The sequence below is a fragment of the Eretmochelys imbricata genome, chromosome 2, assembly GCF_965152235.1.
Source record: "Eretmochelys imbricata isolate rEreImb1 chromosome 2, rEreImb1.hap1, whole genome shotgun sequence".
Taxonomy (NCBI): Eukaryota; Metazoa; Chordata; order Testudines; family Cheloniidae; genus Eretmochelys; species Eretmochelys imbricata.
In genome coordinates, this window is record NC_135573.1 from 152,907,736 (window position 1) to 152,935,653 (window position 27,918).

Consider the following 27,918-nt stretch of genomic DNA (forward strand, 5'->3'; position numbering starts at 1 on the left):
ATTTTGAAGCCGTGTTCCTGGTCCAGGGATAGTGTGGTTTAGGAGGGGAAGCCTAACCCAGCCAGCTTGTTGCTTTAGTATCTTCCAGGTGTTCCCAATGCAATGTGTGCTACTGCTGCTTTGACAGGGTGGGCCCTGCCTTAGAATGTTCATGTCCAGTTATTTTTGCATACTGCTAAAATGTTCCTGGGGAACTCAAGCATGAGAAAGGATAGGGTCATGTTCAAAAGTATGTATCTTAACAAAACATGCATGGAATTTCATGGGTCAAAGAAAAGGCATTTCTCTAGCTCACGGTCTCCACCCTGCTGTGAATTTCAAATGCTTGCTGCAAACAAGCAAGTATTAGAGCGTCTTAAAACAACTTGCAAGAATCTTTTATAATGGGCAGTGTTAGGTAACCTAAATGTACAAGTAATTTGTATTCATCATTTAAAGGGACATCAGTTTAAACAAATCACTTCCATCTGGAAAATTTTACCTATTGTACTTTTGTTACAAGTAACCACTCAAGTTTACTGTAACTGAAAGATCAGAAACAATAGGTTTCTTCTCTTTTGTGTGAATCTTTCACATAGCAACAAGAGAGAAAATGGTTCCTAAAATATGGTTATAAAGCCATAAAATTGACAGGTGTTTGAGAGAATGTGTAGTGTCTGAAATTACTTTAGACAATTTAAGGAAAAAAGTTAGATTTTTAAGTTGATGATGTCTGTTAAAAGTAAACACCAGATACCAGCAAATATTTAGTAAGTCTGGTACCGTTCCCCAAGAGATGCATTAAAATGACCTCACATAGCAATAACTACGGAGCTATCCTTAATAGACTAGTGGTGCATGACTTGGGATAGCCATCAACTATTTGACAAGTGCAGTATAAAGTTCTGACAAATGCACACCGTTACCTGCTTATGGGTGTTAATTTGTTTCCTAAATGTTATATCTCATTTTATAAATTGGGTCAAATTGGAGAGATTTTATGAAAATATCCAGTCTTATTTTCACTGTATTTACTATAAAAATGTGTGTCTGAGTGCAAAGGATTGGGGTGGTGTTAAGATTTGGCTGCCACAGTTTCTAGAGCAGTAGTTTTCAACCTTTTCAGGCGGGGAGCTAAATGTCTTATTTTATAAAGATCAAAGGGCCACAATCCAAATTCTGGGGCAGATTCTCTGCATCATTTTACTCCCTTTACTTCACTCAGGCAGCACAAAGGGAGGGGAAATCACCTGCAATTTCCCCACTGGACATTCCAGCATTACACTCCAGGCTCCAGCTATCTCCATCTGGCTTTGAGTCCTTAAGAGATGATTGCCAACTGGCTGCAAGTTAGAGCAGCCCCCAGAGCAGAGAATTTTGGAGCTGAAACTGATAGTTGGTTCTCAACTTCTCCTCATTTTCCTCTCTCCTGGACTGCCTGACCCTAGAGCCTGGTGACTGTATGTGGGGAGGAGAGCCATCCTTTGCTAGGCATTCCTGTATGCTCAGGCAGAGTCAATCAAGTGCCTGTCCTGCTCTCCCTCAGGTTCCCACAGTCTGACAGGTGAGCAAGGAATAGAACAAACCAGTGCTATTCTGGTCTCTTGCACCTGTGATGCAACCTGTGGTCAGTGAGGGAAGGGCAGCAGCTGCTTAAAGTACTTGTAGTTGATTTCAGAGCTGCTCAGGGGGCTGCCAGGAAAGTTGTGGGAAGCAGTTGCAATGGCCTGACTGACATGCTCCAGTTTAAGATTTGCAGCGAACAGCTTGTGATACATTGGCATTCATAACCAAATACACTTTTTCTACTTAAAAACAGTTGCCATGATGGCAACAAATTTAGAACATTGAGGACCATAAGTGGCATCCAACCCACTAGTTGGACACTGCTCATCTAGAAAATATTTTACAAGATCATTTCTATGGCCATTACTCTAAAATAGGAGTTACAAAAAGGAAGCAAGGGGAAAAGATTGTAAACACCCTTCTTTCCTCCCCCATTTTTGAATCCACTTTCTGTAATAAGAATAGGGATTCCTAAGTTTTAGTGGTGCACCAGTGGGAGTAAGGGCAAGACTTTTAAAAGTATTTAGGTACTTAACAATGAAGATTAGGTGCTTTTGAAAATGCCATTAGGCATGTATTAGTGCCTAGATACCTTTAAAAATCTGGCTTTAGGTGCATTGCTGTGACATCACTAAACAGTCAATCTGACCATTGCTTTGGACAATAGATATCCACTACATACTCCATCAGAATATTTCCATCTCTAAATTCCGTGAGGTAACAGTGTTAACTCCAGGGGTATAAAAATATGACTACTCTGAAATCTTTATGGTTTTCCAAAATGTATATGTTTTGTAACAAATGTTAAATGTATTGTGCTGTATCTCTGACTTCAATACTTTTCTTATGGAAAATGAGAACACAATGTGTTCTACTTCACTAGGATGCACTTAAATCGGGACAGCTACTTCATTTATTAAGGGTCTTTGAGCTAGCCAGTTTGGCCTAGTGATAGTAAGTGGAAATGACTGCTACTAACTCAGGATAATATTAGCAAAAATTCCACTTATAAATCAAAATAAAATCAAAATCTCCATCCATTACCCATTTACAAAAGTTAAAACACACACTTCTCTGGTGTTAAAGTAATAAGCGTTTGATCAAATGTTAAATAAGCGTGAAATTCTAATTCTTTGCCTCTTAAGTTAAAAAAAGAAAAAATAAAGTGGAAATGTGTATTTTCCTTCAGTCCAATGTTATTTATTTCTCCTGGACTTTTCAGACTGTTTATAATAGTCTCTTCTCTTAGGCACCAATTCAGCAAAGCCCTTAAGTACATGTTTAACAATAATCAAATGAGTGGTCCAGCTGAAGTCAATAGAGGAGGAAAGTGCTTTGCTGAATCAGTCTTGGTCAGGAAAGCTGCTCACTGGTAAGCAGTGTGGTGTCCCAATTAAGAAAATTCCTCTGGATGTACAGTTAGCTTTGAACAGTCTCTTTTTATAGAGCAGTTTCACAATGCCATGTACAATATGAGAGAACACAAGAGGGGCCTGTACAAAATGAGAGAGGATTGTAAAATTGTTAATAAGCATCTCAGTGAAATGAAAGGCATGTCACACTTGGGTTTTTCAACTGAAACATGCCACAGCCTAGGGGGCTTGTCACAGCTGAAAATCCAGCTTGTGATATGCCTTTCACTTCATTGAGAGGCATGCGATTAAATGCTGCAATCTTAATTGTACTATATAGATATAGTATGTTATACTTCTGTGAGCTATATTTATTTTGTAATTTTAACAGTCACAAATAAAATTGTAAAATGGGGGGAAAATTGTAACAAGTTTGGATTTATATTGACTATCCTGCTGAGACCCGAAGTGTTTCAAACTACACACATCACAGGCTGGAATCACGGTGTTTGTTTGCCCTTTCTGAGGTGTAGCACAATCCCAATACAATGCAATATACTTCATTTTATTTAGCATCTTTTATACTCTGTTTTACATAGGGTTAAATGCCAGTTACAAATTTAAAATAGTAGCAAAGAGACAGGGATATTAAGCTCATTGAAGTCAGTGGTAAGACTTCATTAGGCATTGGATCAGGCACATTAAGGGGAACAGGCATAGGAGGAGTCTGTGACACAGACAGTTGTGAATTTATTTGATGGGAAGAGAGAAGACCATTTCGCATTTTAAAACATAGATTTGTCATCCTCTGTTGCTATGTGACTTAAGTAGGGCTATGCATGGAGTAAAGTACTACACGAGTGAGGGTGACAAAATCTGTCACTTTAGTTGCTGTTTTCTGAATTGTCTTTCATTTATATCCTTCTGGAATTATGATGCCCAGAAGCGATCACACTGTACTAGCTGCAGTAGTTCCAAAGGTGTATAGACAGGCATAATCCTCCTCTTCTTTTCTTCAATGCCTCTTGAGTATGCATTGGCTTTTTTGGCCTACCTTATTTCATTGTAAACACCTGTATGGTTTACTGTTTACAATTACTCTGCTTGGAGCATTACTGTTTTGCTAGTGCCATCCTCCCATTACATAGAACCATAGAAGATTAGGGTTGGAAGGGACCTCAGGAGGTCATCTAGTCCAACCCCCTGCTCAAAGCAGGACCAATCCCAACATAGATGAAGCCAGAATGTACTTTAGGTCTCACTCCCCCTGCACAGGTGCTTTGAGGGGGTGAGGCTCCCACCCACATATCCATACTCCCCAGCACTGTCATTTAGGGCTCGTGCAGGTCTACAGTCTGGTTAGGGGAGCATGCAAGAATGATCCGCAGGGCACTACTCCTTGTATGAGCAAATGGGTGCAGAAAGGAGAGGAGGAATAGAGAGTTGGTAGAGCCATGACTGTGCTCCGCTGTGTGCCCTCACTGAGAACTGGCTGAACCAGAGGAAGGGAATATGCTATGTCCAGAAATGAGCATGATGCAGCATACTCTGGACCACTGCGCACACACCTTGTGCAGTACAGCAGCTCGGGGGAGTTGTGACTCACAGGGATGATTTTGAGTCACAATTCGGTTTTGAATCTCAGCCTGGGGTGGCACATATACATAGAGTCCCAAACTCAGGGCTACAAGAAAAATCTTGATCTAGTCCCTGTAAAGTGGCTGAAAAAGACTTAAGAAAATGTACTGTGATATATAATTTGTAAAACTACTTTGTTAGGAAATTCTATAGAGTTGATTCGGCTATCTGAATTGGGACATTACAAATTTTAGACCAGTCCACCCCATGATGGACAATATTTTTTCATTCAATAGCTGTCTTATGTTGACAAAAAAAAAATCTGACCTGCTACTATAGGCAGTGCATACCCAGTGAGTAATCTGAATTTTGACACTGGATGTGTCATGTGTTTTATACTGGACTTTATAAATGTGCAGTAAAATATTGCATATCTGTACTTAGTGACTGCAAAGTTACAGTATGCAACCATTTAAAAATCTCAGCTTTTTTTCCTGCCTTTGGAAAGGTTCATAGTCTGGGAAGAAAACAATGAAAAGACTACAAAAACAATGAGGAGTCCAGTGGCACCTTAAAGTCTAACAGATTTATTTGGGCATAAGCTTTCGTGGGAAAAAAACCCACTTCTTCAGATGCATCAATGAAAAGACTGACATTTTTATGCTGCTTAAGATTTATTTATTTTTTTCCTGTGGAAAAAGTATGCAGTAGTGACTGATAAAAAGTCAACATTGCCAAGAGTTACCCTGGAGTAAAATACGAAATATGGCAGATATTTCCTGTTAAAGGTACAGGGGAAAACTGGTATATCAGATACCAGTCGGTGATAGCTGTTGGCAAAAGCGTTTTTAAAAAACAAATTCCTATCTCAGAAAACTTGAACGGATTCCACTTCCACCTCTCCTCCCGCCATGCAGTTTTGTTTTTTTTTTAACTAAGATCAAGCATGGTAAATTTTAACTCAAAATATTTTTTTCATCATCCATCATAGCCATCATTCCACAGCAGCTAGTCATTATGAAGGGCAATTACACATGTACTAAACCACCACTATTATTTGATAACTCATAGAAGCAAGAAAACTCATAATACTGAGAAGAGTAAAATAGGTAGACAATCATATTTGGAAGACTGTCAGTAATGGTGACTTAATTGAAAGACAGCAAAATTCCCACTGATTAATGGTGAAGGACTGGGCCCTAAATGGTAGACTGCCTCTTTCTTCTTTAAAATGAAATGTAATGTCCATAACTTACTTATTTAGGCCATCTTCTTCCCTCTTCTCCCTTACTTCCCTCCTCCTTTTGTGATACAAGCAGTCACCTTACACAGCTGGAAGATATCCAGGAATTTGCACCAAATCATAAATGGGGAAGCTGAATATAACTGCTACCCTACCCTTTTAAAAGAGGCTTTCCTCGCATGAATTAAATAAGACAGTTTTTTTTTTTAAAAAAAAGGAAAAGCAGATTCCATCACATCCACCCATAAAGTACTGCTACAAGGGTCATTAAAAGGGTTTGAGCCCCAGACTTTGAAATCTCCAGCCACACTTGTACTTGAGTATTTTTGATCCTTTGTGGTCCAGCTGTTAATGGGGAACTTAGCACACATGGTGCAGAAGGGTAACATAACTATTTTCTAGACAGCAGTAGAATGTTGGATATAAGGAACTGTAGATTCTTGTCCTTGTCTCTGGGCAGGGAATGTGATAAAGTTAGAAATAGGAGAACCAGAACACACATATTTGGCACACTTTTTCTACAAGGCAATATACAGTAGCTGAATGGGAAACTGAATCTACTCAGAGATCGGGGTTCTATACTTAACTCCTCTTGAAGTAACCTTGTACAACAGCTCTGTTAGCACCTTGTCATTTTACAAATAAGTTAATAATTTACTGGCTTTTGAGGTCCTTGTCAGTAATAAGTCCTGGTCAGTAATAAGCACTATGAACAGGTTTCAGAATGGTAGCCATGTTAGTCTGTATCAGCAAAAAGAACGAGGAGTACTTGTGGCACCTTAGAGACTAACAAATTTATTTGGGCATAAGCTTTCATGGGCTAAAACCCACTTCATCAGATGCATGCAGTGGAAAATACAGTAGGAAGATATATATATATATATACACACACACACATACACATGTATATACACACACACACAGAGAACATGAAACATTCCACACAAAGATGGACTACAAGCCGTCAGGAACATTACCCCTGATAATGTCACGGCAAACCTGGTGGCTGAACTTTGTGACTTTGTCTTCACCCACAACTATTTCACATTTGGGGACAATGTATACCTTCAAGTCAGCGGCACTGCTATGGCCCCACAGTATGGCCCCACAGTATGCCAACATTTTTATGGCTGACTTGGAAAAATGCTTCCTCAGCTCTCATCCCCTAACGCCCCTACTCTACTTGTGCTACATTGATGACATCTTCATCATCTGGACCCATGGAAAAGAAGCCCTTGAGGAATTCCACCAGGATTTCAACAATTTCCATCCCACCATCAACCTCAGCCTGGACCAGTCCACACAAGAGATCCACTTCCTGGACACTACAGTGCTGATAAGCAATGGTCACATAAACACCACCCTATACCAGAAACCTACTGACTGCTATACTTATCTACATGCCTCCAGTTTTCATCCAAACCACATCACACGATCCATTGTCTACAGCCAAGCTCTAAGATACAACCGCATTTGCTCCAATCTCTCAGACAGAGGCAAACACGTACAAGATCTCTATCAAGTGTTCTTAAAACTACAATACCCACCTGCTGAAGTGAAGAAACAGATTGACAGAGCCAGAAGAGTATCCAGAAGTCACCTACTACGGGACAGCCCCAACAAAGAAAGTAACAGAATGCCAACTAAAACCTCTCCAGCGCATCATCAAGGATCTACAACCTATCCTGAAGGACAATTCCTCACTCTCACAGATCTTGGGAGACAGGCCAGTCCTCGCTTACAGACAGCCCCCCAACCTGAAGCAAATACTCACCAGCAACCACACACCACACAACAAAAACACTAACCCAGGAACCTATCCTTGCAAAAAAGCCCGTTGCCAACTGTGTCCACATATCTATTCAAGGGACACCATCATAGGGCCTAATCACATCAATCACACTATCAGAGGTTCGTTCACAGGCACATCTACCAATGTGATATATGCCATCATGTGCCCCTCTGCCATGTACGTTGGCCAAACCAGACGATCTCTACACAAAATAATAAATGGACACAAATCAGATGTCGAGAACTATAACATTCAAAAACTAGTCAGAGAACACTTCAGCCTCCCTGGACACTCAATTACAGACCTAAAAGTTGCAATTCAACAAAAAAACTTCAAAAACAGACTCCAATGAGAAACTGCAGAACTGGAATTAATTTGCAAACTGGACCCCATTGAATTAGGCTTGAATAAAGACTGAGAGTGGATGAGTCATTACACAAACTAAAAACTATTTCCCCATGCTAATTTTCCCCCTACTGTTACTCACACCTTCTTGTCAACTGTTTGAAATGGGCCATCCTGATTATCACTACAAAAATTTTTTTTCCTCCTGCTAATAATAGCCCACCTTAATTGATTAGTCTCATTAGAGTTGGTATGGCAACCCCCATTTTTTCGTGTTTTGTGTGTGTGTGTGTGTGTGTGTGTGTGTGTGTGTGTATCTTCCTACTGTATTTTCCACTGCATGCATCTGATGAAGTGGGTTTTAGCCCATGAAAGCTTATGCCCAAGCACTATGTAGTGCATGAAACATAATCAGCAGCCAACAGAGGTGAGATTTGCATGCATGGTGTCCTAGCTGAATGCACTTCCCCTAGAATACCAGATGGATGTCGATGGAGTCTCCCTGTGCACAAAACACTGCACCTTTGCCCATTCTGATCTACTGCACCCTAATTTGACAAAATGTGAAATATTCTGAAAAATTCAGTACATATGAGAGGGCTGCAGTGGATAGACAGGCAACTAAAACAGGTGTCATGGAGTGGAGAAACAGGCCCAAAGTGTTAGCATTACATTCAGGGTAATCCTACAATGTTGTTTTACAGGAGCTATTACAGTTTGCTAAATAATTCATATTTTTCAATTTGTATTATGAAGTTTGTTATGCATAATTATGTTAATGAAGTAACAGTGAAGAGACAATACACTAAGGATTCATAAAAGCCTCATGCAAATTTACAGTAACATTACAAAACGTGTCCTAAAGATGTTCAACAATGGTGATCAACTGCCATTCAAGAAACATCACATTTTAATTATTGACCATTCATGATGGTCAGTGGATCCCAGTTTTTCCTAACACTTACAGAGATATACTGTACTGTGTAATCTGACTAAAAGGAATATGCCTGCCACCCCCTAAAATGGGCCCTACCCTTGTGATCCTCCTAAACCTGTCCCATGAACCCCCAGGGGGCTGCAATCCTCAGGTTAAAGACTAATCTAGATGAGTTGAGTACCCCCTGGAAGACATCTGCGTACCTCTGGTTAAGGACCACTGATCTAGAAGATCTCACAATTAAAAAATACTAAGGTGAAGTGGTCCTTACTTCTAGTCATACTAATAATTCAGCCTTCTGCATTGTATTTACACCCTTCAGGAGTCTGAAGATGGATCTACAGTGTAGGTTGCCAGTTAACCAGGCTGTATCTGTTTAGGATTTTTTTCTTCCTCTTTATAAAGGAATCCTTCCAGCCCTCTTTGAATTCTCTCCTAATTTAACATATGTTTGGTCTCAAGATAAACAGAAGTGTGTGTTGTACTCGAGGTGCAGTCCCACCAGTACTATACAGGGATGGGCCACCACCTCTATATCTATGACACAATGCTTCTGTTTACACAATTTCATATCATATTGAACCAAATTCTGCTCTGTTACACCAGTGTAGTTTTATTAACTTTGATGGAGTTACTCCACGTTTACATGTAACTAAGGGCAGAATTTGGCCCCTTGAGTATTTCTGCTGCCATATATCTCATCTGTTATTTTTATCCCTATTCACCTTAAGCTTTGTTTTCATATTACCACTTCCTAAGTATCTCTTTCTCATTGAAATCACATTGCAAAACCTTTGGGCATAGTAGCAGACTAAAATACAAGGCATTTACAAATTTCTCCTGGAATCTAATAGTATATACACATTTAAAAAAAAGAGTGATTTATGAGTTATTTCACAGGGATACACAAGAAAGTTAATCTGACTGAACTAAAGGTGTACATTTAAAGTGAATTAGTTAAAACACTTTAAATCCCTGTATGTATGCTCTTCCCAAAAGAATTAATTTTGAGTAAGAGTGTTCACATAGGTTTAATGAGGTTTAACTAATCTACTTTAAAAAATCATTTGAATTAATTTTCCGGAGTGCCCCAATGTATGCATGCCCTTATTTCTTACCAACTAACCTTGGGCAAAAGGCCTGAGTAAACAAAATAAAAATAGAGTAAACAAATGCGGTTTTCTCCAAGCTTTAAGAGTCTCTACACTTGGGCGCTGTTAGACCATAAGGATGATCGTACTCCAGATGTGACTGCTCTCAACTTCAGTTTCTATCAGGCTGCAGAAGTTGATACACTGGGAGAGAGTCTGCCATTTAGGCAGCCAGGATCCAAACTACATAAGGTTGAGTAGATTAAAATCAACACAATGGATTGCACCCAAAAGCAAATAAGAGGCCATTACAATACACAAGCCACAGGTATAAGTTGTGCTATATGCCTTAACTACCAAATGAACATTGAGCAGCACTTGTAGCTTCCAAGTATTTGTTTATTTATTTTTATTTCAAACATTTCTGGACACTCCTGAAAGTATTTAAGTTTTCCAGAGCATGGATGAAATTCAAAATGGGAATGTGCTCACCAATCCAAACTCTAAATATATAAATCACCCAACCAGTGAAAACCTTCCATCATCCTTCCAACACAAACTCTCAGGTTTTGGTTGAGGGTTAGGCCAAGAGAAAAAATGAGCCTATTTTGTGCTTAGAAGTTCAACAGATCTGGGTTCTGATGGACCAAAGTCAGAAGTGAGGATCATGAGTTGAGGATGCCTTATATACAATGGCTTGACACCTGCCCCTTCCCATTTAAACTTGATCTTAGGTACTGGTTCTGATTGCAACTACAGTGGTATCACAACAAGGAAAGAATCAGTTTCTCAGGTCCTCAGGTAGACAGTACAGAGTACTTGTGTAATGTGTGAGAGGAGTGAAGCACTCTATAATAAGCTGGCAGTTGGATTCTGCCCTAACTTAAGTTATTAAATGATCTTAAGGTGTAGCCCCATGTAGCCTTCATTATGTCTTTGTCAACTTCAAGTTAAAGATAATTGTAGTGAGCTCTGCACCCAAATCTGAGGTTTCATTTGTCTCACTAAGCATAGATAAAAAGCATTCTTGTTCCCAGCTACTCACTGAGACCTAGATTATTTTGCCTATTGTCTTCACTGGGACTGCTCACATGAGCAAGAGATCCGAGATGAGTAAGGGTTTCACAATCTGGCTTTTAGAATCCAAGAATTCTAAGAATCTAACATAACCTCCAAATTGTGACCCCAAGTAACAAGTAATAGATGTACTCTGTACAATATCCACCATTTAGAATGATTTTACTGTATGAGATTTCAGGAATGCTGTGGCAGAACAGAAACGTGTCTTATTTATGCTACCACAGCCACAGCAAAAGGTCTCAGATATTCACTGTACTGCAATTGATCAAATACAGACCAGGTTCACTCCAGTATCTTCCCGCAATCATTTCCTCTATCAAAGTACCATGATGATCTGTGGGGATGTTACATAGGGAGAGTTACATCCAGGAACAATTTTATCACTTTCTTCATGGACAAAATGTAATCTTGGTGTTTTGTAAGTCTATTGAACTGGTCCATCTTTTTTACCCAGAGAATTCTGGAAGTCTCTTGAGTCCATCACTCTCTGTGGGCAAACCAGTGAATATCAGCAAGAATCATCCTTGACTTCAGCATGAAGGAGCTAATGATCTGACCATGGCAAGAGTTTGAGGACCACATCTCATGTTGAGTTCAGAGTATGTCCACCCTCAACATGAGTCAAAGAACACTTGAGATAGTTTCAGTTCTCAGATCAACCCTCAGGAGCTACTGTAAGCGTGTACGGGGGTACTCCTCTCTCCACAACTACTTGTACCAAGAGTCACAAAAAGTCACATCCACATCAATAAATGTCTTACCTATGCTGTTCGCATTTAGCCACTCTTGACCCTGATGCCAGGCTGGTGACCTACATGGCATGGGGAGGAAATCTATTGAGGAAGAAGACAGACTCAAAGACAGAGCCCTTCCCTCCATGCATATCAGTACACATCAACAAAGGGTTAAAAATGGAAAGGGTTAAAACTGCCAAAATTCCTACTTATAACAACATTGCTAGCCGTACCCAGAACTTAACTGAAATGCTTCCCATCCCATGAACTCTTCAATCATTTTCCAAGATCTCCCATCCTAGAGACAGTTTGTAAAGGTTGTGCAGCAGTCCACGGGGTAAGGAGCAGTATCTACAGTTCACCAGATAATAGTTGTTTCTGTTGCTAGGAACCCTAGTGCTGGGGCTCCCAGGGTAGTTCACTTAGTGTATTGGCTTTTGAAGAACGATCTCTGATCTAAAGATATCTTCCCTAAATGTTTATTCTCCACCTGTGAAAATAAGATCATGTATATGCTAATAAGGTTTTCATTATTGCATTATTTCTTTTTGTCCACTTAATTCAATACATTTTGATTAGTCAGCTTTAATATTGCACACAAAATAACTTGTTAAAATGTTAAACAGACAAATTCACTTTATTAGTGTTTTTTAAGACATTCTTTAGCGGGGAACAAGTGATTCCTTTGGCCAGTTTAGAAAATGGAGATATAATGTGTTCTAAATGAGATGCAATTATTTGTATTAGATGTTTTGCAATTATGAATTCCTTTTAGACATAGAATATCAGGATTGGAAGGGACCTCAGGAGTTTTGCGAGTGGCTGAAGGAAAAAACAGAATCCCTTTGAAAGTCTGGTATCCTCATTCTATCTGGAATTTAACATTGTCAGATCACTGCTGCATAATGAAGACCATAAATATTCATGGAATATTGGTGACGGAGAAGAAAATACTTTTGTTTCTAACAGCACTTTCACTTGAGACCGATAAAGCAAATAAAAGGCATCTTATTAGTTATACTGAAAAATCTAATTGCTGATTGGCTTTGATGACTGCGATACAAATAAAAGCATTTGATTTAAGGGCATTAGTGAATAAAGAGGTTGCTGATGTACAGAATACTGCAGCTTATCAAATAACTTACAAACGTATCTACAAATTGAATTTCATTTTATTCAATATGAATGGTGTTGATTAAGATAAGGAAAGGCTAGGACACCAAAGATACCCTGCGGAAAATAATGGAATCTGTTACTTGCCTTTCTTCAAAGTGTTTCATTATTATTGCTGTCAACCTCGATGTGGTCCTTCTGTAAGAAACTAAGAATCTGATACATGAACACTATAATTAGAACAGTGCAAGCTTGACACAGTCCACCTGAAGTTAAACTCAAGATGTTTTTACAGAACCTGAAGTGTTTGAGTGTTTTCTAGGAAAAAACAAAAATACAGTAGCTCAAAAGATCATCTCTATTTTCTTTTTTCTGTGTAGATCATCTTGCTAAACAAAATAAGTTTGGTCTGCATAACACACACAGGATATAATCCTTCAAATATTACTCAGGAGAGTAGTCCCATTGATTTCAGTGGGAGGACTTGCATGAGTAAGGTTTGTAGGATCCAGTTCGTGAACATGTATGCCTATTATTTGACCATAAATATCTGTGTTATTAAATAAAATGAAGCAGTTTTGTTTGCCATAGTTCACATACATAATGGAAAATGTCAGGCAGCCACAATAAATTTTAGTGTTGAATATTGGCATGAATTCAAAAAATTAAGACTTTCTGGCTTTGTAATCACCATATCTCTTTCTTGTTTCAAATCACTATACATCAAGATTTTGGCAATTTGTAAATGAAATTATAAATTTTAGCTCGGCGAGGAAGCTGAACAGGCAGTGAGGTTTGAAAATTCATTGCGCCACTGTGGGAGTTTTGAAAAGAAGCTGCCTAGACAGATTATAGATAGATAGATAGATAGATAGTTTTTTCCAGGTATTATATCTAATCTGAGGAATCACAGAAACATGAATAAATGTTTCCCAGGGATTACACTTTTTAGTTTCAAATTTTGTAATAGAATCATGAATTTATCTTACTTAATACTTAGAACAAAGAAATTTGATTCCTTTATTCCAGAAGCAAGAAGCTTGGTTTAAAAACCCGTCAAGCTGGCTAAACAACAAGAGTGTGCATACCTAACAGTTATAAACCTAAGAATTTAAAAGCCATTGCATCCTTAAACTGCGCATATAAACATTATTTTTATCAAATATAAAAAATGGGTGAAAAGAACCATATTTATTTTGGGTTAGAGAAAAGTTTTGTCTTATGACAATCTATATATTTTCTTTATACTTCATAGGAATGTGTTTATGTGGGCAGCATAAGATTTATAATAGTCTTAGCTGCTTGTTTCCCTTTTAAAGTTCTTAGGTCTGGTGAATGCTGTTTTAGGTAAGTATGTTGTTGTCACCAAGGAATTTTTAAGATCCCTTTGAAACAGTTTTTTTGAGTTTTGCTATGTTTATTTTTACATATTTCATTTTTCCTTTTGTGTCACTAAATAAAAACATAGGACTTGAACGTTAAACGTAGGGGATGGAAAGGTCACTTGATTATTACATTGAAGGAATGAATTGTTTGGCTGAATTATTAGTGCCCCAGCTCACTCAAAGGGCAATTGACAAGATATGAATGTTCATGACATAGCTAAGTTTGCCAGGCATCCATCTACCGTTCAGACTGTGTTTACACTAAATATTAGTAAAAAAAATGATAACACTCCAAGTCTGTGGGCTCTGTCTAATACATTAGGCTACCTCCCACCCAAGTTACTGACCCTCTCTGCCTTAAGTACCCAATCTAAAAAATCTGGCTAATAATAAATCTTTGAGCTTATATAGTGGTAACTTAGAAAATTTCTTCTATTTTTATAGTTATTGCCAATTCCAGTGGTATTCTGTATTTTAAGAATAGAGACTCTCTCTCCAACTGGTATTCATTTCTTCATTTGGATTTTTACAGACAATAATACCAGTGCCCATGTAATGCTCTGTCTGTACTTGACAATCTTTTAAAATGCACTAAGATAATCAGACCCATCAGTTTCCCCAGATCAAATAATTCAGTAACATAAAATAAATTAATTGACCTCATGCCCAATTGTTAGAGTCCGACATCACCACGACCAGCCTGATCCATTCACCCTCTACTGGTGAAGAAGGGAGAAAATGTGGGCCGTGCAACATGCCCCAAGTGATTAAAAACTTGCCTTGTTATGGATCTGGAGAATTCCCAGTGAATTCTGAAGTGAATTCCAAAGGCTGAGGGCCCTAATGAACAATGCCCTGCCAGTTGTCCCCCCCTCACCCCCCACCCCCTCCATACTGATGTGGTTTTAATTCAGCCACCTTCACTGACTACAAATATGGTAGTATGAAGTGCAGCCATAGGTACCCATGAAGTGAAAGAATAGTTCATATTTCCTCCAAGCATTCTGCTGCCTAGACAGACTTGTATACACTATCCAAAAAATGCTATGCCCAATGAATATGCTGCTTTGGACACACACTGCTCACCAAGAACTTATGCAGGATGAACAGGAGAAACAACTGATGAAATGGAGTAGTCTGTCAGACTCATCAACTGTGTTAGGAACTTCTGCTGGACAAATGGAGTGTGCAATGGCTGCCCAATCATACATTATAATTTCTCAGATCATCTGCAGGAGAAATGTAAATGTGGAATGCAATGCACATAGCCTACAGTGGCATTTTTTCTGCAAATATTGATACAGAATAAGTAAAACATGTAAGAAATAACTTCAGATCTTTAATGTTGAACCTGTGTCCTTAAACATACAGCACCCTCAGGCACAAAACTTGCAAAGGCAACATGGTAAGTTGCTCTCCTGAGTCATTAACGAGCATGTAGAAAGGAAAAGGGGGAGCGATGAGGTAAGGAAATGCTGAAATATCCAAACTCTATACAGGCACACAGATCAAAACTGAAACAAGTGGGAAACTGATCCCCAACAGGACAATTCTGAACTCCACCCAGCAGTGCAGATTTACTCTGACATCTGCTGAAAATGTCTTGATTCTATTCCAAAACAATGCTGCTATGGAGGAGCATACAGAACTTCAGATTCAGCAAAGACAGAGGCAGGCTTCCTCTATCACCACTCCAAAAAGACATCTTATTAGGCTGGTTATATCAATATTTGTGTGTCTAGAAGAGATGGAGCCAAGATTAAAAGAAGAATTAGCAAGGATTTGAACTCTTCAAGTGATCCAAAAGACAGCTCAGGAGGAGTGTGACTGTGCTGTCCCTCAGTATCAGTGCCCAGCACTCAGCAATTGCACCACATTTTAGGGGTGATTATTACAGTGCCTGTCACGTTGCTTTTAATTTATTTTTTAAAAGTTCTAGTCAAAGATGCATCTTTTTTATTTACTTACTCATAAATGAGCAAAACTATTAACAATATCAGTGACTGTCCACGGTAACAGAAAAAGGAAAGCACTAAAGACGTCACATATTCACATAAGCACCAGAAGAGATGGCTAACACAGCGGTAGGGTTCTTTTACTGGATAAATCTAAGGAATGGCAGTTATTGGAGACTCTGAATTTTTCTTATAGTAAGATCAGCTGAATGCATGCTGGGATGCACAAGAATCACATTACAGTAAGAAGTGAGGAGGGGGAGTGGTGTTGGGTTTCCTTTCATTCTTCACCACTAATGACTGACAAATGTAATGCCATTATTTTTGGTTTCTTAAATTTAACTCCCCCCCCCCCTTCCCCTTCCCCACTTCCACCAGCTGAGACTCTCAGCTCTTTGTTCATGGCTGCAATAATTATCTCCTGTAAGAATAATTCAGTCTCAGACTTGCTGCTGTGTGTAGCAGTGCTCAGGAGTTTGCTAATAGTATTTTTGCTTGTCATGCTCTAGAATAAAACGATAGCACTGCCTCCTTGCTGCAGAGCTGTTTACAAAGGTATGTGGATCATTGAATAGTTATCCCAGCAGTCCTAGAGTGGCTCAGTTTGGGTTTATCTGGTGCTGGCAACAGTGCTGGTTTTATGCAAGGGCAAATTAATGACAAAGGGCAGAGCGGAGACAAAGGGGAAATAACTCCTCCACACCCATCCCTCAAAAAAAAAAAGAAAAAAAGGCGGGGGGAGGGTAATTTCTCAGATGCTGAGGTAGATAAAATTGTACCAGCATACAATATTTTTCTGGGGAAAGACCTTATGAACAATTGTTCTGCTGTAACAGATGAATAAGGTCTTCTGCTTAACATATACTGGAGTCAAAAAATCCCAAATACAGCAAAATGTTAGCAATGACATGGAATGAAATGCAGACTATGTTGAAAATATTATGGTGTCGTTATATAAATCAATGCAGCACCCTCCCTAGGACTACCATGTTCATTTATGGTTACTATATCTGAAAAAGAATTCAGGAGAATTAGAAGGGGTTCAGAAATGGGTGACCAGAATTATTGGAGATGATTGTCTGGAAAAACTCATATGAAGAGACTGAAGAGACAGTGTGTTGGTATACGCAGTAGTGAAAGGCTTTGTCGTGGGGGGAGGCAGCAGGGAAATGCTCCGAGCAGAGGGGAGCTCCTGGAGCCTTTCCCCGGTACCTCCCTGCTGCCAGAACCTTTCCCTGCTGCCAGTCTTTCACTACAATGGGGAAAGGCTCTGGGACACTACACTGCTAAAAATAGCAATGTAGACATGGAAGACACTGTGTGGGTGCGTAGCGAGCCGTGTAGCGTAAATACCCTACGGTTCAAGCATGTAGTGTACTCTACTCACCAGAGCTGTGTCAGGACTGCTGTTTATACCCATGCTAGCTGCGTGCGCAAAGTCTGTACTGTACACATTGCCACAAGAATAGACATACCTTTAGGTTGCAGCCAGGGAAATTCAGGTTAGATGTAAGGGAGGACTTTTCAAATATGGATAGTTAAGCACTGGAACAGGTTACTTATGGAGGCTATGGAATCCCCATCATTATCAAATCCATTCTTTAAAACCTCCAAAACACCTGTCAGGGATAGTTTAGATATATTTGCTCCTACTTCAGCATGGGGGAGTGTACTAGAAGAACTCTCGAAGTCCCATCTAGCCCTACATATCTATGATTGTATGACTGGGACTCTATCTTAGAAAGGAGATGTGTAAGAGGGAGCATGATAAAAGTAAACAAAATAAAGGGTGTAGAGAAGATAAATGGACAACTTCTATTCTCCCTGTCCCATAATGCAAGAACAAGGGGACATTTTAAAAAATTGAAAGGTAGAAAATTTAAAACCAATTAAAGGAAATAAATTTTTCACACAGTGCACATTTAGCCAGTGGAACCCATTGTCATGATATACCAATGAGGCCAAGAGCTAAGCAGGATTCCGAAAAGTACATAAGAGAACTAGAACCTCCAGTGTTGGAAGACTCAATAGTGGAAATTAAAGATTTGGACAGGATAGAAAACCTCATGCTTCAGGGTATAAGCCAACCTCTAGCTCTTGAAGGTTGGGAGGAAAGTTTTTCTGGAAACAAGTTATCCTCCAGCTACCAATTTTCTCACACCTTATTTGAACTATCTGGTGTTGTCCACTGTTGGTGACAGTATAACTGACTCAGCGGACAAATTATTTGTTCCAGTCTGGCTCTGTCTCTATGTGGACTGACATTTTACACAATTGTTGTTGGAGATTCAAGCAAAGAGCATAATATATGGAGAAAGAATGGGATAACATGACAATCTAGGCAAATAGAAATGTTGTGAGTGTCTGGCAAAACAGGGGACTGAAAGCTAAAGGGCAGCTGCACCAGAATTAACTCCTCAGAATTTGGCAATCCTCCAGCATGTCGCTATGGTCAGTAACAGAGGGATAGGAGATCTTGACATCCTTACCATGTCTGATGCTAGTGCTAACGAGTATTATCTTTTCCCACATACTACAGTTATCCGACACTAGCAAAGGCACGCAGAGTAAGGAAGGCTGAGTTTGCCACTAGCTGTAACCAGTGTTGCCTGCCACACAATGCGGAAGGCTTATTTCCTCCAGAGTTTCAGTTAATTAGCCCTCCCGGAACAGTTGTCCAGAATTTGCGTGCACTGGTCTATACATGCTTGTTGCTTAGATACTAACGTCAATCTGCTTAGCCCACCACAGTGTAAAGCTGCTGCTCAGTTGGTACAGAAGGGATGAGTGTTCATCTCTTCAGACTTGTCTTAAATCCTGCATTTGAAAGATGCATCCACTGGCAAATCTGTCACCATTGTGACTGATGCTGATTTTTTCAGCACAAGGGTTCTTTTCAAGGTCAGACAGTTAGACTACCATGACACCCTCTCACACTGAGCAATACTAGAGTAAGTGGTGAGGAAGAGACTTATCTTGAGGAGTTTACAGAGTCACAGGGAAAATGAAGGGAGTGTTACTTGGATTTAAGAACACTGAGGAAGTCTTCCAGGAAGATTCTGCAAAATGATTTCATGGATATGTTGACATTACTGAAAGAAAACTGTATTGCTTAATTGTACAGCCAATTGGTTGATTACCCAATATTAAAAATGTTCGAAACCAAATAACCAAGCTCATCTGACTTACTCGCTAAAGACAAAAGGAGTACAGTACGGAAAAGAGTCAATACATTGCCTGTCCTTCTGGGAAGCAGGTCTCACAGTGTGTTCACTGCACCTACATAGAGGTGTTCTCCCTCCCCGCGACCCATCACCCTCCCCAAAACTACTTTTATTTATAATGTTTTTTTTAAACCATCCAAACCCTCTATACATCATTTAAGATTCCACCCACCAGTTTCAATTTGTTTTCCTGGTACCATGTTACCTATTGTTTTTGAACCCAGAATTCCAAACTAGTTGAGCAAAGAACATACCCCCGTACCTAAGTAGAATACTTCTGCATCTCGTTTTTGATAGTTTCCCTATCTGCGGCCGCCAAATGCTGAGTTGTACTCTTACAGGGTATTGTGGGATACTTAGAGTAGAAGAACAAGAGTAAGCATAATTCAATTTAGCATAATTACCGAACATATAGTTAATATACCAATTACGACCATGAGTATAATACGTGTTATCATGCCGTATACTACACCTAACCTATGTACTGGCTAGCAACTGGATGGGTCACATTTAGGCCAAACTAGAAGGAACAGGATGCAAAAGCGGACATTGATCCTTCATAGTGAGATGACAGCAGGTCGTAGCTGATTATACAGCAACTTCGGTAACTACTGCTACCCAACAATAGTAACCCCACCACCACTTGTGAGACAACATGTAGCACTCCCATCACCTTCTCAGCCTTCCTCACCCTGTGTTCTGTTAGTGGACACCAGAACAGGCCTCCCCACATTTGTTCAGGCACCCCTTTCCCCATCAGCAGTGTCACAAGCTGCCAGGCAGACCCTGTGCAAATGACATCTCTATATACTGTAGTTTGCCTGCTGTGCGTGTGACCCACTGATGTTAGCCACTGTATCTGAGTGAAAGGTAGTATTTCCATCCTACTGAAATTTCCAAAATTTCAACATTTATTTTTGTCCCAAATTGGGACAATAGGATGAAATTCTGAATAATTTTGTGGAATGGAATTTCTGAAAAAATTTCAATTTGGAAATGTTGAAAGCTTTTGTTTTAACTAAAGCTGGACATTGAAAAAAGAATCAGCAGATACAGAAAATTTACATCCAGATCATTGATAAAAGATACTGCATTGTATTGGGCCAAGATCAGATCTTAGTGAGGTCCACAAGGACTCACCCAAACTGGAGGATGATTCCCCATTCACAATGACTGTTTCTTATCAGTTGACCAGTTTTAAAAACATTTAATATGTGCTGCTTTGATTTGATAAAGTATTAATTCTTTAGTCAGAATATACCACATCAAATGTGTTACAAAGTCTAAGGGCTTGTCTACCTGAGGAAAAAGCCTGGAATGATTTGCTATTGTGCTGTTTAGCTTAATCTACTTTGGTAGCTTGAGTAAGCTAAACTGCAAAAAGTTATATTTTAGGGGGAATGAGAGTATTCACAGGGAATGATGATGGAATAGGTATTGTGCTTTAAATTCACACCCTAGCTTGAGTCCAATAACTTGGCTTTGACAAAAAACATGGGTAACTGCATGAGTCTTTTTTCTCAACATGGCAATACTTATTTAAAAATCTGTCTGTACAACTGATGACATATCAAACCACCAAAGACTGCTACTAATGTATCTAAATATTACATTTATTTAGTTATTTGTCTTGAGATTCTACAGAGTACCATTTGTTGATATAACTAGTCATAGGTGGTACGTATATTGAACAAGTTCTAGATCTTACGAAGGGGCCTTAAACCCAAGTGTTGCCCTATTGACTTTTATGGGTCTCTTTGCATTTGTATGGGTCTGCACTGGCATATGCTATTGAAAGCTCAGGGCCTAATGCATGCATTAGACATATCCATTATTTAAACATTCCATTCACTTAGACAAAGAAAAATATTGTTAGTAATTTATGAGTCTGGAATGTATGGAAGACAATCCTCTTGATAAATCTTGAGATTTACTACTTTGACCTCAAAAAAGTAATGAGTTGATTGGGGCCAAAGAACATACGTGTTAAATCATTGTAAAAAGAAAAGGAGTACTTGTGGCACCTTAGAGACTAACCAATTTATTTGAGCATAAGCTTTCGTGAGCTACAGCTCACTTCATCGGATGCATACTGTGGAAACTGCAGAAGACATTATATACACAGAGACCATGAAACATTGTAGGGAGAGTGGTCACTTTGGATGAGCTATTACCAGCAGGAGAGTGAGTTTGTGTGTGTGGTTTTTGGAAGGGGGGGTGGGGGGTGAGAAAACCTGGATTTGTGCTGGAAATGGCCCACCTTGATTATCATACCCGTTGTAAAGAGAGTGGTCACTTTGGATGGGCTATTACCAGCAGGAGAGTGAGTTTGTGGGTGGGGGGGAGGGTGAGAAAACCTGGATTTGTGCTGGAAATGGCCCACCTTGATTATCATACACATTGTAAGGAGAGTGATCACTTTAGATAAGCTATTACCAGCAGGAGAGTGGGGTGGGAGGAGGTATTGTTTCATGGTCTCTGTGTATATAATGTCTTCTGTAGTTTCCACAGTATGCATCCGATGAAGTGAGCTGTAGCTCACGAAAGCTTATGCTCAAATAAATTGGTTAGTCTCTAAGGTGCCACAAGTACTCCTTTTCTTTTTGCGAATACAGACTAACACGGCTGTTACTCTGAAAGAAATCATTGTAAGTAATCTGTCATCTACAAATGTCATCTCTTGTATAATAACAGCAAAAATCAATACTTTATTCACATAAATCATAGGCATTAAACATTGATAAGCTTATTTATAAATTCCATTTCTCAGTTTATGAAATAAAGGTACTAATACATTTTTTAGATTATTATTATGACTGTTAAACCAAAAAGTGGGATTCTCTCTCATGTTTAGATAAAATAGCCAAAGTTTGAGTTAGTAGATTTTTTCCCCCCACTAGCTACTTTACTATGATTTCCTGTTACTGCTTTAAGTTACAATATATGTAAAAATTAAATATTAATGACTCAGTATGTAGGTATGCATGCATGCATGCATGCATGAATGTCCTCTTGAAAGAGAGAAAGACAGAAAGAAAGACGATAAACCTGCCTGAGACCAGGGCAGTCAGTATGTAATCCTGGAACAGTGATAGCATTTCTGTTGTTGGTTATAGCATTTCCACTTTTGATTTTCCTGTTTCCTAACATTTGTGTGGATGGGTTTACTTATAGGGTGGGTAGGAAGGTTACATTTCTCTGATGAAGTTTTTTGCTTTATGTATCTATGTATAATAAGTTTCTCAAACTAAACTCATAGTTTGGAACAATAATTTAATCAAATATTAGAGCTGATAAAATATTCAGCAAAAGTTTTCCATTTGATAACGTTTGATATCATTATTACTATTTTTGCATTATCCAGCATGTCTTATTGCAGGTAAAATACTGTATTTTGAATATACACATAATAAAAATCATGCTACCCTGATAAAATGCGGGAGAAAACATACATTGAATAAATTTGGCAATTTCTTTGTATATTGCTTAAATTATAACAATTCAGCAATTCTTAATGGAGAATTCAAAATAAAAGCTTTAAAAATGTACAGATGTTATTTCTAATACATAATTTATCTGCAAGTTTATGTATAGTCAGATGAATCAGAGCTGATCCATACCAGTGGATAATTTCATAGTACATAAGTGAGGATGGCTTTTCCTTTAATCAGCAGATGAGTAGTGTAAATGCTCTCATCTTATGGATTTGTCACAATATTGCTGATATTACAAAGAATAGTAAAGGCCTAGGCGCAGTTTGACTTCTATATTTGTGGGGCAGCTCCAGTCAAGCCAACAGGGACGTGTGTTCCTGAGGCTTGCAGTTTGGGGGAGACAATGACCTCCCTTCTCCCCCCAAAATAAATTAATGAGTAAAGATACGCAAGCTATTTTTTGTAGAATTTGGAAAACTGCATTAACTCAGAGCTTCTGACAATATTTAAAGACAAACTACCACAAGAAATCAATTATCTGTGAATAATATGAGCTCATATAATAACTTAGAATTTTGTTCTCCCTCTCTCATGTGAGAAGAACAAGGGGACATTCAATTAAATTAAGAGGTGGCAAATGTAAAACTGACAAAAGGAACTACTTTTTACTCACAATGCATAATTAGACTGTGGAACTCACTGTCACATGAAATCATTGAGGGCAATAATTTAACAAGACTCAACAAGGGATTGCATATCTATATGGATAATATGGTAAGAATACCATATTGTGCTTTCCATCACTTGATCTCGAAGCATTTTATAAAAAAATAGGTCAGTATCATTTATTCCCATTCTACAGATGGGAAAATGGAAGTATAGAGAGGTGAAGAGACTTGCCCAAGGGTACCCAGCAGGCCAGTGGCAGAGAGAAGAAGAGATCTCCTGAATAGGAGATCAATGCTCTATCCACTAGACCACACTACCTCCCCAAATATCCAGAGTTGTTATCATTAATGGCAACAAAGATGTTGGAAGTCCTATTAAACCTCACGCTTCAGGGTTTAAGCCAATCTCTGACTGTTAGAGACAGATGATGGGGCCAGATGCATGGGGGCAGGTTATCCCGCACTGCCTACTAAGGGGCCTTCCTGTAAAACATGTGCTGCTGGCCAGTGACAAAGTCCACAGATGAATCAACCTTGGGCAATACAGTATGGCAATTCCTATGATCCTGTGGGTTTTTTAGAATTTTCATTAGCATTACACCAGAAGGATAGCATCATTTGTCTATATCAGTTTGAAACAATTTATAAGCCATAAATGTGGAGGTTTATTTCTGCATTCTTCCATGAATAGAATATGGATTTCTGCCAGCTCCAACTATGTTTCCACAGCCATATTGGCAAGAAGGGGGTCATCAAAAGGGGGAATGGATTGTTTAGAAAAAGAGTATTTATGCTTAAATAGCCACCATTCAGATGTTCTTATCCAGATACTTACTGAAGCAAAGGCTAATTCAGACAGATTCAGGAAGATTACCTGATGCTCAGCAGCCTCCTCAAAAATGCAGTCACCATGAAGATTTTGGATAAGTACATCTGTTCCATGTGTCCCCCAACACGAACATTGGAATTTAAGAATTAATGTGGGTTTGGATTAATCCACAGAAGATTTTAGTTCTATTGAAAACAGTTAGTTGAGAGAGACTTGTATGATACCCTTCCTACATATGATGCCACTCAAAGGGAAATTCCATCCATGCTGCTCATGACAGCATGCTGAAATTTCTAAAGATTAAAAATTCTTCTTAGCATAAGTAAAGTCTGAAAATTGAGTTGAAATAACAGGATTCTGAGATTTTTTTTTAGTACAGTCTTTTTTTATTAAACTGTTGAAGTAACGATAGAAACTGTTTACAAAAGTTATGTGAGGGGTTTCTGCATTTTGTGACAAGTATGGGAAGTGGGAGGTGCTGATGGGGGCTGCTGGTGGGTGCTAAGCACTCACCGTTTTTTTCCCCATGGATGCTCCAGCATCAGAAACAAGCTCAGCATCAGAAACAAGCTCCCCACAGACCAGGACACACCAACTCAAAGTGGCATCAGACTCTGCTGGAACAACAGATGCAAAACCTGCAGACCTATCTCCACTGCTATAATGATCAGTACCCCGCCACCACACACCTTTCAGAATCCATAAGTCCTACACATGCCTATCAAAACACAGGATATACTTCATCCAGGGCACTAAATGCCCCAATAGCAACTATGTGGGTGAAACCAGACAATCACTACGCTCTCAAATGAACTCACACAAGAAAATGATAAAAGACAAAAACACCATATCATAAAGTGATCGCTCTATACACAGGCACCAACTTTCCAAAGTGCCATGGGGTGCTCAACCCCCAGCTCTGCCCCAGGCTCTGTCCCCCCTCCAGGCTCCACCCCACCTCTTCCTGCCCCCACTCCACCTCTGCCCTGCCTCTTCCCATCCAGTTCCGCCCCCTCCTCAGTGCGCCGCATCCTCGTTCCTCCCTCCCAAACTCCTGCACACTGCGAAACAGCTGTGAGGGAGGGGGATGCACTGATCCATAGGGCCTGCCGGCACTGAGGGGGTGGGGGGAGCTAATAGGGGGCCGCTGGCGGGTGCTCAGCATCCACCATTTTTCCCCATGGGTGATTCAGCCCCAGAGCACCCACAGAGTCAGCACCTATGGTTCTATACCTGACCTATCAGTGCTCATCCACAAAGGAAACCTGCACAACGCTTTCAGAAGATGAGCCTGGGAGCTTAAGTTCACAATTTTACTAGACACTACCCAGTCCATGATTGTTAGAGACACTGGATTTATGGCTCATTACAAACAATCTATAACCCACTAACAATGCCCCCACCCCCAGCTTTCTTTTCTCCACCTCACTTCCTCTCTCTTCTATGACTGGTGGGGTGTTAAAGGCCACTACACCTTGAATGGTCCCTTGAAATGCGTTAACTAATTATGCTAAACAACCTGTTCCATCTTGTATTTAGCTGTGACACTCTGAGTAGGTTTCCCAGACATGAAGCAGACTCTGTATAAGCTCATAAGCAGAGCTCTGTATAAGCTGTTGTCTCTCACCAACAGAAGTGGATCCAATAAAAGATATTACCTCACTCACCTTGTGTCTCTAATATCCTGGGACTGACATGGCTACAACAACACTGCATACATTGGAACTAGCAAGATACACACCTAACATAACCTCAAACAGCTTGGTCTTGATTGTGCCTCAGTGCTCCACTGTGCTTCTGAGGGCAATCCAAAGCTACAGTATTCTCACAGAGAGATAGAATACTTTGCAGAGGTCTCTGATCTGCAGCAGGAGCACACATGCCCCTACTCTCTTTTAAGGTGTGCAGCAAAAACATCTCCAGGGCCAACCCTAGGTGTTTCACTGTTTTGGCGACCCAGGGCAGAGAATATTTTTGATTTCCACTCTGCTCTCACGAGCCAGCTAAGCAAAAACAAAAAAGAGACCCAAAGCCAGTGACTGAGTGGTGTGGCACCCCCAGAAGACAGCACCCCAAGGCAACTGCACTGCTCACCCACCCCTAAAGCTGGCCCTGCACTTCTCCCCAGTCCTTTTTAGAGCATCTTTCATGCCCGGAGGAGTAGTTAGGAAGCAATCACTGTGCTTCCCTTCCATGAGTGCAGGGTCTGCAGTTCTGTCTAGCCTTACAAAGGGAGGTAAGGCTCATGGCTCTGATGATGCCTTTGTTGGTATGGCTTCCCACATCCTTTATCTGGCTTGGCTATTTAGGGCCCAATTCTAACACCCTTACTTTAAATTGATTAGTCTGCAAATAGTCCGATTGAGGTCAATTGGACTATTCACACAGTAAGGTATTACTAGACTTGAGTAAGGGTACTTTTATTTTAAGCTCTTCCAGGCAGCGAACACGTCTTCTCTGTGGTCTGAGACATCTGGCATACTTTTGGGTGCAAGATAAACAAACAACAACAACCCTGCCAGTGCCTCTAGATCCTGAGCTACCAAACTCATTCTATTTGTGACTTAAGTCAGGTTTTACACCTAGATCTACAGTGGTGTAGGCTGGGCAAATGATTAAACCACTGTACCTCCTAGCCCTAGGCATATGTTAATTGTTAACTTCATTCTGCATCTCCATCTCAACTATCTTTATTTTCAGACCCACATTGGTGGGAACTGTATATTTGATGTGGCTGAAAAACTCTTTAGAAATTTTAGTCCAGGTGTTTAGGGTAGCATGGTGACAGCTGGATACAACAGATCTTGAATGAGACTGTGCTTAGTCCCTGGAGAGAAGGAAAGACAATGCTGGACGTGCAGTTGTTGCAGAGCCTCTTTCCTGATCACACACTGGAATGATGGCCAACAGCTCATTCAGGAGGCTATCTGTACCTGAAAGTGAAAATAGCTGAAGTGAAACATGGCGGGACTTACAAGTGTAAAGAGGCTATGAAGACTGGAATAATTTAGCATGGACAGAAGAGAAAGGAGTGTCTTAATTTATAAACTCTAACTAATGAAGGTCATAAGGCCTCTGTTAGATGCTCCTTCTTGCTCTTGTTTTATGGAATAGAGCAAAGGGATGCAGACGTATTAAATTTAAAACTAATAAAAAGAGATACTTGTTTATGAAGCATATAGTCAGCATGTTAAATTTGTTGCCTCAAAGTTCATGAGATAAATTTAATAGAATATTTTAAAATACCAGATACTTGCATATGATTTGATAACACTTACTGTAAGCCTAGATAAAAAACAATGATACAATGGATATAAAACCTCAATTTTCCATGCGTTTTCTTATGACCAAGTCAACTACAGGATGTTGGGAATGAATTTCTCACAAACAGAGTTCCACAAATGTCCTGGTGTACTGTGGGGATATTCATTTTTCTTTGAAGCATCTGTCATAGGCCACTTCCAGAATCAGATTACTGGATTTGATGGACCAACAGCTTATGTGTGTCTCTCTTACATTCAAAGACACACAGACTGATTCTCCTCTCTTTTACACTTGTATTACACTGGTGGGAGTCCCCAGACTTCAAAAGGAGTAAGTGCTGATTTGCACT

General features: G+C 39.6%; 1 protein-coding gene across 1 annotated transcript in view; it reads left to right on the plus strand.

The window, feature by feature from the left end:
- The window catches only part of GABBR2 (gamma-aminobutyric acid type B receptor subunit 2), an 840,990-nt gene that overhangs the window by 460,375 nt on the left and 352,697 nt on the right, over window positions 1-27,918 (plus strand). The gene's annotated exons all lie outside the window — the stretch shown is intronic.